The 12,132-nt window shown below is 38.4% G+C and overlaps 1 pseudogene; it reads left to right on the top strand.

Moving 5' to 3' along the window:
- The first annotated feature begins 1,382 nt into the window (after positions 1–1,382).
- LOC113053968 (purine-rich element-binding protein gamma pseudogene) lies at positions 1,383–8,365 on the top strand (annotated as a pseudogene).
- Positions 8,366–12,132: the final 3,767 nt, after the last annotated feature.

Here is a 12,132-nt window from a genome sequence, read left to right on the forward strand (position 1 = left end):
TGCTAGAAACATGTTAATAATGCTAGAACATGCTAGAAAAATGCTAGCAACATACAAATCATGTTAGAAACATGCTAGTTGCATGCTAGTCATGCTATAAACATGCTAGCAACAGGCTAATAATGCTAATATCATGTTAACAACATGGTAGTTGAATGCTTATCATGGTAGCAACATGCTAGCAACATGTTAATCATGCTAGAGACATGCTAGCGACATGCTAGCAACATGCTAATCATGCAAGAAACATGCTAGCAACATGCTAATCATGCTAAAATCATGCTCGCAAAATTTTAGTCGCATGCTAATCAAGCTAGAAACATGCAAACAAAATGCTAACCATGCTAAAATCATGCTAATCATGCTAGCAACATGCTTGTCGCATGCTAGTCATGCTACCAACATGTTAGCAACATGCTAATCATGCTAGAAACATGCTAGTCGCATGTTAATCATGTTAGAAACATGATGGCAACATGTTAATAATGCTAAAATCATGCTAGAAACATGCTAGTCGAATGTTAATCATGCTAGAAACATGCTAGCAACTTTGCTAATCATGCTAATGACATGGTAGTCTTTTTTAAACTTTTTAAATTTTTAAATATTTTTAAACTTTAAACTTTTCACATTTTCAAACTTTATAAACTTTTCAAACTGTCTGGTCAGGCTTTCTCAAGCCAACTTAAAGTTTGTCTCGACAAACTTTTTTTTATCTAGTTTTACATACAATTGTAACAAAATTACCCTGTGACGGGATGGTAACTGATGTCACAAAGTGATTCACTGTGACAGGGTGGTATGGACAATGCGTTTATCTATATGATATGGTTTTAAATGATATGTTTTAATCTTTTACTACTGGAGGAGGGAAACATTAAACTTAGAGATTTCATGGAAAACATTGGTGATGAGTGAGTGAGAGAAAGAGAGAGAGTGACAGAGATTGGGAGTGAGTGAGAGAGAGGGTGAGTAAATGAGTGAATGAGAGAGAGAGAGATAGTTTAGTGCGGAACAGGGCACGGTTCGCATGAAAAATCGCTAATGTGAAAGCTGTCATCGGACTCTGGTGTGCATTGGGGTAACCGAAACCGAGACTACCTGGAGAAGATGGTCTGAGTTTGTTTGCTCCCGAACTGTGGTGTGGTTCGCATTATTGTGCAAGCAACACAGACTCGGGTTTGCACTTGTTTAGGAAGTAAAGTATCCCGCGCATGCGTAACACTGTCGATATCATTGTTTCCTCAACACACGAGAGAGTCGATGTTGATTCCACACACTCCTAAAAGTCAAAATGTAATTAATTAAAATAAAATTATTAAAATAAATTATTATGTTGTGCTTAATAGCACCAAAAATTTTTTTTACAACTATGCTCAGTGTCCTCCATGCATTTTACGTGTGCGTTTGCGATGATATAAGCTGAATGCAAAAGCACCTGGGTTTGATACAACTATTGAGTATGAAATCAGACAAAAGTTGCTAAAAATGATTAGCCTATATTAGAATCCTTGATTTCCACACATTCAAATGGAAAGCAGAACCACCCCAGGGTGGTAAATTTCAGCCCAAAATAGCCGCAGATCTCCCATGTGGTCAAGTTCCTCACCTAGCATACATGCATTCTATCTGAAATATAGAAATATCTTGGTATTTTTATTAATATTGTAAAATAAAAAATATAAATACATTTCCCCTTTCTATTTTGCATGACGGTGTGGTTGGTTTAAGCTTGACGGAAGCTGCCTAACATGAAAAATCAACAAATAAAGTATGCAGAGGAATGTCAGTACTTGCCTGCTTTTGTTTTTGGTGGCAAAAACAAAATGATTAAAATATTATGTTATTCTTTAAAAAATATATTTTTATCATATATCATGTTATCAAAAACACTTGAATGAATTTGTTTAATCTTTATAAACACATTTTGGGACATGTTTTATGCATCTCATCAAATGTTGCGGACCCAAAGGGCACCCGTTTCATAGAATGACTCACAAAATGATCACCTCCATGGCATGCTGAATTGATGCAGTATTTAAAGCAAAAGTAGCTCCTACCAAGTATTGAGTATGTGTACAGTAATTGAACATCATCAATCTCATCATCAATCTCAACACAATCTCATAACATTATAATTGTATTGTATTTGTTGTATTTTTCCAGTGTAAATTAAGTGAAAATGTATATATAACAATAATCACATTATCATAATTTAACTTATAGATTAAATGTAAGAATTTGAAATGAAAGATGAAGTATTAATGACACACACACACATACACACATATCCAATGCTAATTTATCTCCTGCATATAGTCAACTCAAAAATGGAAATAGTTAATAGGCCTATAGAATCTCCTCTTTACATGCAATATTTGTGACTTGACTTAATACAATTCCAAATAATAATATGATGAAAAAGGATAACTGAAATAAAATCAGATTAAATTAAGAATTTATTCTGAGTTTTAAATACTAGAGTAAAACTCTCTCAAAATACTAAAGATTTTGGAATGTTTCTGTTCATCTTTTGAAATAAAATAAATGAACAACGAACAATCAAAACCCTGTGGCCACCCGTCCAGGGTTTCTTCCTTGATCCAGCATCCCCTACATAGGAAAAGCGGTGCGGAGAATAGACAAACATGTGCAAGTATGGCCTCATTCTGGAGTATTGATTTAATATATAATTCTCTGTATGCAGCACAGAGCATGTTTTAGTTTGCAAGCGGTACGCGAGCGCGTGTGCGCGCCTGTGTTTTAAAGGGAGGGGAGGGTCATTGAGTTCATTCGCACTACAGCAGAAGCGCCCTCCAGAGATTCACTCTCTCTCACACACACTCTCACTTCAGGAATATGTGTCAGATGGATGGTGAGGCGGAAAACAAGAGCGTTTAAAATATGGTGCAAACGGTACGCGCCTCCGCGCTTCGCTTGACCTTTCATCAGGACAAAGGAAGTAGATGAGCCGTTCTAAGCTACTGCCATTTTCAGGTCAGTCGAGGAGACTCGCCGGTGCTCGAACTGTCGATAAGCGGAATACAGAGCGAAGCGATGAAGCACCGTGAATGATTATGGCCGATATTCACCGAAAGGGCACGGACAGAGGTAGAGGCAGCATGACATCAGTATACTCGCAGCAGTACGCGAGCGGAAAACCGTCAGACATTCAGGAGCTGGCGTCCAAGCGCGTGGACATCCAGAAGAAGCGCTTCTACCTGGACGTGAAGCAGAGCACCCGCGGCCGCTTCCTGAAGATCGCCGAGGTGTGGATCGGCCGAGGCCGGCACGACAACATCCGCAAGAGCAAGCTCACCCTCTCTATGTCTATGGCGCCCGATTTGCGCTACTGCCTGGGCGAATTCATCGATTATTACGCGCACATAGGGCTTCGAGGAAGCCAGGCGCCAGACCACCGGCCGGAGGGGCAGAGCAACGGTCAGGGACGGGCGCCGTACCCTCGCCTGAGAGCAGCGGATCTGACGGCGTCCCCCAGCGGCTCTGCTGCGTCCGAGGAGCAGACGCACAGGGTGCTGAAGAGCGAGTTCATCGAGCGGGACAATAGGAAGTATTACCTGGACCTGAAGGAGAACCAGCGCGGCCGGTTCCTGCGCATCAGGCAGACAGTCAACCGAGGACACGGAAGCATGGGTTACTACGGGCAGGGTATCGAGCAGACCATCGTGCTGCCCGCGCAAGGTCTCATCGAGTTCAGAGATGCGCTGTCTCAGCTCATCGACGACTACGGTGACGACGAACCAGAGCGGGCCTGCGCGCGAGACCACGACGAGTCGCCCGAGCTACCCGATGCCGCATCGTTCCGCGTCGACAACAAGCGATTTTACTTCGACGTAGGTTCGAACCGCTTCGGCGTCTTTCTGAAGATCAGTGAGGTCCGGCAGCCCTACAGGAACACTATTACCGTCCCGCTGAAAGCCTGGGCCAGCTTCGGCGAGAACTTCATGAGGTATGAGGAGGAGATGCGGCACATCTTCACCTGTCATGAAGAGAAGAGGACAGGCACGGAAGAGCACGAGGATTGACGAAAACTAACGTACTTCTGATACTTTTGATTGTTAGTTGTATCTCTAGTCTCCTGCTGTACTAGCGGACGATCGTGACCGGTGCCGGACAGGTGCAGTCTTTCATTAGGTGTGTGTGTGTGTGTATGAGAGCGCTTAGTAGAGCATTGGGATTTGGTGTTATTACATCCAGTACTTCTTCCCAGGCTTAACGTGTGGGGCTGCTGTGCAATTTCTCAAAGCTGGGAATCAAATAATCAAGGTCTTATTAAGCACTTATATCAGAAATGAAGTGCACACGATCAAGTGCGGAATATTTCGATTGTTCAAAGTGAAGTTTATTTTATTTATTTATTTTTTTTTAAGCTTGACTTTGTCAATGATAAAGAGAACTGCAAAAATTTGCCATTGCACAAATACTGATTTCCTCATTTGAAATTAGAAACCAAAAAGTGCATTAATATTTACAATATTTGGATGAATTATTTACACACTAGCCTAATGAAAAATACCTAACACAATGAAGCTGCTCTAACTATAAAGCATCAAATATATGACATTGTGTGTCCATGCTTTAGCATACATGAATGGACACCTCAATGTGACATTTTTTAAAAGTTTTAAGTTTTTAAAAGTGGCTTTAAATAATGGATTTTAATCTCTCTGATGAGACAAAATCATCATTGATAGGTGTGCAATATATTATTTTTTCCTGACAGTTGTTTTAATATAACTGAATTTAGTTTAGCTTGGTTTGCAGGGTTATGTGGTCATATGTGAAATGCTGAAAATAATTGTCACACTGGATTTACACAAACCTAAAATAGGAGCAGACGCACAGGGTGCTGAAGAGCGAGTTCATCGAGCGGGACAATAGGAAGTATTACCTGGACCTGAAGGAGAACCAGCGCGGCCGGTTCCTGCGCATCAGGCAGACAGTCAACCGAGGACACGGAAGCATGGGTTACTACGGGCAGGGTATCGAGCAGACCATCGTGCTGCCCGCGCAAGGTCTCATCGAGTTCAGAGATGCGCTGTCTCATCTCTCTGATGAGACAAAATCATCATTGATAGGTGTGCAATATATTATTTTTCCCTGACAGTTGTTTTAATATAACTGAATTTAGTTTAGCTTGGTTTGCAGGGTTATGTGGTCATATGTGAAATGCTGAAAATAATTGTCACACTGGATTTACACAAACCTAAAATAGGTACCAATGCATTTAACATGTCATTCCTCTCAAAACAATAGCTGTTTAAATCTACTTATCGTCATACACATATTCTATTGCATCACTAATACGTAATCATTTGTTTTTTAAATAGTATTTGATCAAATGTAAATGTCCTTCACTTCAAATTCACTGGATTGAAGGAAATGGTTTTTGCAGATTTTGGCAGTTTTAAGTCTATACTGAAATTGGGCCTACTAATACAGTATGCATTTTGCAATCTGAATTGCTTTCAAATAAAATATAAACAATGTAGCCTATTATTATGAAAACACAGGATTTGTTAACTAGTTGCCTTTACTATAACTTTTTCCTGGGGTTGTAGCATTTAGAGACATGGCTTCTGTTTATTTGTACTGTAATTATTGTCCAGCTGACAGGAAAAGCAATTCATTTCAGCACTTCTTTTTTTCCCCCTGTATTTGTAAATCGTCTGTGTGTGTGTGTGTGTGTGTGAGAGAGAGAGAGAGTATTTATGTTTTAGCAGAAAATGACTGAATTATGGATCAATTCTGTGGGTTAGTGTTAAGATGCATATCTATAACAGACACCACCTACAGGAAGCACTTTATTCAAACAGCACTTTGAGCTGCTTCATCTGCTTTACCACTGCAAAGAGAACCTTCATTTTTGCCCCATATGTAAAGATTCACAATCACGCTCCCAGATTAGCACCTCAGCCTTTCAGAAGTGCATTCATCTGTTTGCTCTCTGCACTTCTTGGTTCATTTCGATCAGGTTTGATTGCAATGTGTTATTTCAAGGATCTGATTAGCATATCACTGACACCAAGTATTCAGTCTTGCGATTGTATTGTTCTCTTTGTGTAGTTCGTTTCTTATGACTGTCTGCACACCGATTTCTTACAATAAGGGCTGTTATAAAAGGACGCAGTATATACTAGCCTGGGTCATAATGCTTAGTATACAGATTTCCTGTATTTATAAGGTAGGAAGGTTGAGGCAGTTATTTTCACTTCAAATTTCAAACCTTTTTTCTACCAGGCGCATCAAAATATTTAGATGGCACCATCTGGTTGTCCTCTTTTATCTATAAAGTTGTAAACGTGTAAAGCTGGTGCAAAATTGATGAACCATGTGCACTTTAAAAATCAGTACAGGTTTGTTCCCAACAAAGATGTTAGTAGAAGTATACTTGTTATACATGTATGTGCAATGCATGACCAGAAGAGAGCAGTGTTCGTATGATGTTTTTCTTGCTTTATGTATAGTCAGAATATAAATATTGTTAGTGTACACAATTTACCACCCTGATAAAGGCGCTTATTTCATTCTAAGTGAATTATTTGGGAAGACTGATGTTTATTTTCCTGTAGTGTTAGAGGAAACAGCTATGTCAATTTATGAGGCCATCTCAAAATGCGATTATATTGCAGCTATATCTGAGTTACTCAAAACACTTGAATTCATGAAATTGGACTGTTATGCATAACATGAAGTCATGAAGTCACAGTTTTCAACCCATAAGCCTTAAAATCATTACACTGTGGTTGAAATGATTGACTTTAGGGTTACGAATTGTCATTCCAACATAGTTTGCCTTCATCTCTAAAATATAACTTTTTGAATGCATGGTGTTAGAAAACAAAATAACAGATGAAAAGGTTTTTTGAATGTGACAATGTGACCATGCAAATAAAATGAACAATAATACAAAGTAAAACAGAAAAACATTTTAAGTTTGTGGAAAATCTAAATATAACAGCAGAGATGCATACATTTATGTATATGTTCTTGATAGTGGTGTGGGTAATGTGATGTTATAAAAAACAAAGGTGTTCACAAATCTTTCTTTGCTCTTTTTTATCTTTGTGTTGACCATCTGCAGTTGGAATTAAGACATGCCAGTGTTTGTTAAATGATTTTAAAAGATGGCAAAATTCAAAAAAATGTTTTGGTGTATCTTTAGAAAAGTAATGTAGTGTGTCCTCTTTTAGAGCCTTCAAATAATATACGATTCAAAAAAAAGAATGAAATGGTTCTGTCTAGTTGCACTTTCTTTTCATGTGAGTACTGTATTAGTTTCTGTTTAAAATGTATGGTACAGTATAAATATTCCTGATTTGCCTTGTAATGTTTTAAAAGGTTGAAAAATGTAGGATACATATCTGACGAAATATGAAGTTTTAAATTTGACGTTCGTGCATGCAAACAGTAGGGTCCTGACTAACTTCAAATATATATGAAAAAATGGTGCTATATGAGAACTTATAAAGGTGCTGAACTGGACCCTAGCTGCATGCATGATGAATGACAAAGGAAACAGTAGAACAAACCCGAAGCTAAATGCTGTTGTCAATCTCAAGAACCATGGCAAGATGCCCTCTTTCAACGTGAGCACTTATGCGTAACTGTAAATCATGCATACTTCCAGAAGCTCATCTATGTCTGTGTAGTCATGAGCCAACTTTCCAGTTGTGTGTGGAGGCTCCCTGCACACAAGTCTGGCTTTATTCTCCAATTAAAGGGGTCATATGATGCTATTTTTTTCTCTGTGGTGTGTTACAAGCTCTTGGTACGTAAAGAGTCTGCTCACTCAAGGCCCTGATGTGTGACACTGTTTTGCTGAGAAAGCAAATCTACTATGTTTATGTCTCGTCGCTCCAGCCGGATACAATATGTTAAGGGGGGTAACATTCCCGTCACACACTTGAGGTATTCTGCCAATCACAATGCACTGGATAGCTGGCCAATCACAAAAGATCTTGCTCTTCAGAGCAATTAGCTTTGTAAAAATGTAAGGGTTAAGAAATTATGTTTTTTAACCTTAATCCCGCTTAAACACATTTCATTACACCAAATACACAAAATAATGTTATTTTTAGCAGCATCGTATGACCCCTTTCAGGTTGCTTTAGGCAGGATGACATAAGAAAGTTGTGTTAGCTACACAAAAATATGTCAGAAATGCAACCAGAGAGCAGCTGCCATGGCTGCTACTCAGTTTTTACGGTGAATAACACTGGTGGGTGAAAGCTTGAATCAGTAGATGTCTCATGGTTGTTGTCCTCACCAAAGTACATGTTGAAATGTGTGATGTTTATTTACAGCTACCCAATATTTGTGTGTAAAGTTCCACAGACAATCTAATAAAATACAACTTTTTTATGTTTAAAATGTGTTTTGATCAACTCTTCAGATATCATTGGCTAATATTATATTATTGACACTCTTTTTTTCCACATTATAGTAAATTCATAACTTATTATTGGAAGGACTGTGATATGACATATTTTTAGCAATTAAAATTCTCAGTAGTTTTTACATTTGTGCTTCAGTCAATGCAATAACCACGCTCTCTCAGCTGATTTAGGCTTCAAGACCAAAGGGTCAAGCCGTCTTTTTTTTGAGATGTTATGTGCTTTTGTAAGGCTGGATAAAAGCAATATAGCATACTGAATCTTAACTGTAATACTCTTCCACATGTGTCAGGAAGAAATATCCCTTTGAGCTCAAAGTGCTTAAGCCATGATTTCAGATAGCCACCTGATCTTAACCTCTCTTGTCTTTTCTTTCAGAAATACTGGTTATTTATGATAGAAGTTGTGAAACTTGTGTATTAAATAAATTCAATGCACACAGAATGAAGTAGTTTAATTTTGGGTCACATTTAACAAAAACCCAACCATTCATCTCAACAAATTAGAATACTTCATGAGACCAATAAAACATTTTCTGTTAATTGTTGGCCTTCTGGAAGGTGTGTTAATTTACTGTACATGTACATGTACTCAATACTCGGTAGGGGCTCATTTTGCTACAATTATTGCCTCAATTCGGTGTCGTATGGATTTGATCAGTTTGTGGCAATGCTGAGGTGGTATGGAAGCCCAGGTTACTTTGACAGTGACCTTCATCCCATCTGCATTTTTTGGTCTCTTGTTTCTTATTTTCCTCTTGACAATACTCTATAGCTTATCCACAGGGTTCAGGTCTAGTGAGTTTGTTGGCCAGTCAAGGACACCAACAGCATGGTCATTTAACCAAATCTTGGTGCATTTGGCAGTGTAGGCAGGTGCCAAATCCTGCTGGAAAATGAAATCAGCATCTTCAAAAAGCTGGTCAGCAGAAGGAAGCACGTCAAGTCCAGTCACTTTTATTTATATAGCGCTTTAAACAAAAAACATTGTGTCAAAGCAACTGAACAACATTAATTAGGAAAACAGTATGTCAATAATGCAAAATGACAGTTAAAGGCAGTTCATCATTGAATTCAGTGACGCCATCATTCAGCTCAGTTCAGTTTAAATAGTATCTGTGCAATAATTTGCAATGAAGTCAACGATATCGCTGTAAATGAAGTGTCCCCAACTATTTATGCCAGAGGTGACAGCAGCAATGAACCACAGAATGGAGAAAAAACCCTGGGGTTATACCAGGCTCAGTCGGGGTGAGGGGATTAGTTTTCCTTCTGGCCAGACAATTCCAGGCTGCAGCAAATTCACATTGTGCAGATGAAAGTGAAAGTGATGTGACATACATCCAAGTATGGTGACCCATACTCAGAATTCGTGCTCTGCTTTTAACCCATCCAAAGTGCACACACACAGCAGTGAACACACACACACTGTGAACACATCATATAATTACAATTTAAACCATGCTGATGCATTTCCATTAATGCCAACAAAGTCTCTAGTCTATGCAAAAGAATGTTGCTTAGTCATAAGAGGATAATTGACTTCTGGAAGCACCTCTTAGATGGAATTAGATGGAATAGGGTCTAACATACATGTTGGTTTAGATGATTAAACAAGTTTATAAAATTCTTCCTCTCCTATAGTACAGAATGAGTGGAACTGTTTCTCAGGAGATCTATAGTGCACTGTGTGATGAAATACTGTAACTGATGGCTGCATGGTTTTAATTTGATCTTTAGTAGTATAGATCTACTAGAAGTACAGTACAGTAGTTCATAAAGACCCTTAGTGCTGTGATGTTGGGACATGTTAACACTTGTTGATGCTTTATTTTTTGTTAATTTAGCCACAATTTTTTCTTCTAAAAGAGACAAAAAGTGATCAGATCTAGAAGGTGTTAATTCTTTTCTATACGATAGGGTACTTTCCCACTAAACAATACGAAGCACCTCTAGTTTGGTTTTCTCCAGCTGTGCTTAATCTTCCGTAAGCATGAAGGAGAATTTAAAATGCTAGAAAAGAGAGAGTCCATAGTTTCTGTTACATCATCAAGTTGTTCTGAGGTTTTGGATATGCTAAGGAATTGGGATACATCAGGAAGGTTATTTACAAAGCAGTCTTTTGTGGTAGAAGTGATGGTTCTACCATACTTGTAATAAGTAGAATTTTCAGTTTTAGCTACTGTATATGAAGTTTGCACAAAACTAAATAATGATCTGAGATATCATCGCATGACTGCATAATTCCAAAACCATAAACATCAATTCCAGAATTATATCCAGAATCATACTTAACTCTAGAGTATGATTCTGACAATGAGTAGATCCTGAGATGTGTTGTTTAACCCCAATAGAGTTCAGAATGTCCATAAATGCTGATCCCAATGCATGGATATTAAAATCACCAACAATTAAAACTTTATCTGCTGCCAGCACTAACTCGGATATAAAATCAGCAAACTCTTTAATAATGTCTGTATGGTGCCCTGGTGGCCTGTATACAGTACTCTTCTTATTCCGAGGTTGCCGTAGTCACCAGATCCAGTTTGTATCCAGATCAGAGGGTCACTGCAGTCACTCGGATCCAGTACGTATCCAGACCAGTTGGTGGATCGGCACCTAGAAAGGACCTCTACATCCCTGAAAGACAGCGGAGACCAGGACAACTAGACTCTAGACTCTAAGACCTTGGTTTCCAAATGAAATACAAAACTTGCTCTGATCTGAAAGGAGGACTTCGGACCACTGGGCAACAGTCCAGTTCTTCTTCTCCTTAGCCCAGGTAAGACACCTCTGACGTTGTCTGTAGTTCAGGATTGGCTTAACAAGAGGAATATGACAAAGGTAGCCAAATTCCTTAACACATCTGTATGTCTTGACCCCAGCCACAGTCCATTCCTTGTGAATTTCATTCAAATTCTTGAATCGATTTTACTAGACAATCCTCATAAGGATGTGGTTCTCTCGGTTGGTTGTGCATCTTTTTCTTCAATACTTTTTCCTTCCACTCAACTTTCTGTTAAAATGCTTGGATACAGTTCTCTGTGAATGGTTAACTAATTTGGTAATTAATTTTTGTGGCTCACCCTCCTTGTGAAGTGTGTCAATGAATGTCTTATGGACAACTGTCAGATCAGCAGTCTTCCCCATGATTGTGTAGCTTAGTGAACCAAACTGAGAGACCATTTTGAAGGCTCAGGTTTTGAGTTGATTAGCTGATTTGTTTTGATAGTGAATTGGTGTTTTTTTTTTTTTTATGTAAGCCAAAATCATCACAGTCTGTGTGAATTGAATTTATTTAATAGACAAGTTTCACAATTTGAATTGAATTACTTAAATTAACTTTTCCACGACATTCTAATTCTATTTCTAATTCATTCTATTTTTAGCTGTTTTACATGGCAGCATGCATAGGATGTGCAAGTGTTTTATGAGTTTGAGTCAGAGAACTGAATAATTTGCAAGAAGGAGAATAAAAAAGGAAGCAGTTTCACATGCTGGTGTGATGAAGTGTGTAAACACTGAAAATAGAAGCTTCTCTTTCTGAGAATGATGGTCAGTTGGTGCACATCTCTACGTAAAAATAATTTCCCCTCTTGCATAAATGATCCAAACAGCATCTATCTGAAACAATACAATACACATATGCTGGTCATTGGAAACAATGCAATTAAATAATGTTTTGTACAAAAAAAAAAAAAATGTAACAACCATTT

This window comes from Carassius auratus, chromosome 35, assembly GCF_003368295.1.
Source record: "Carassius auratus strain Wakin chromosome 35, ASM336829v1, whole genome shotgun sequence".
NCBI lineage: Eukaryota > Metazoa > Chordata > Actinopteri > Cypriniformes > Cyprinidae > Carassius > Carassius auratus.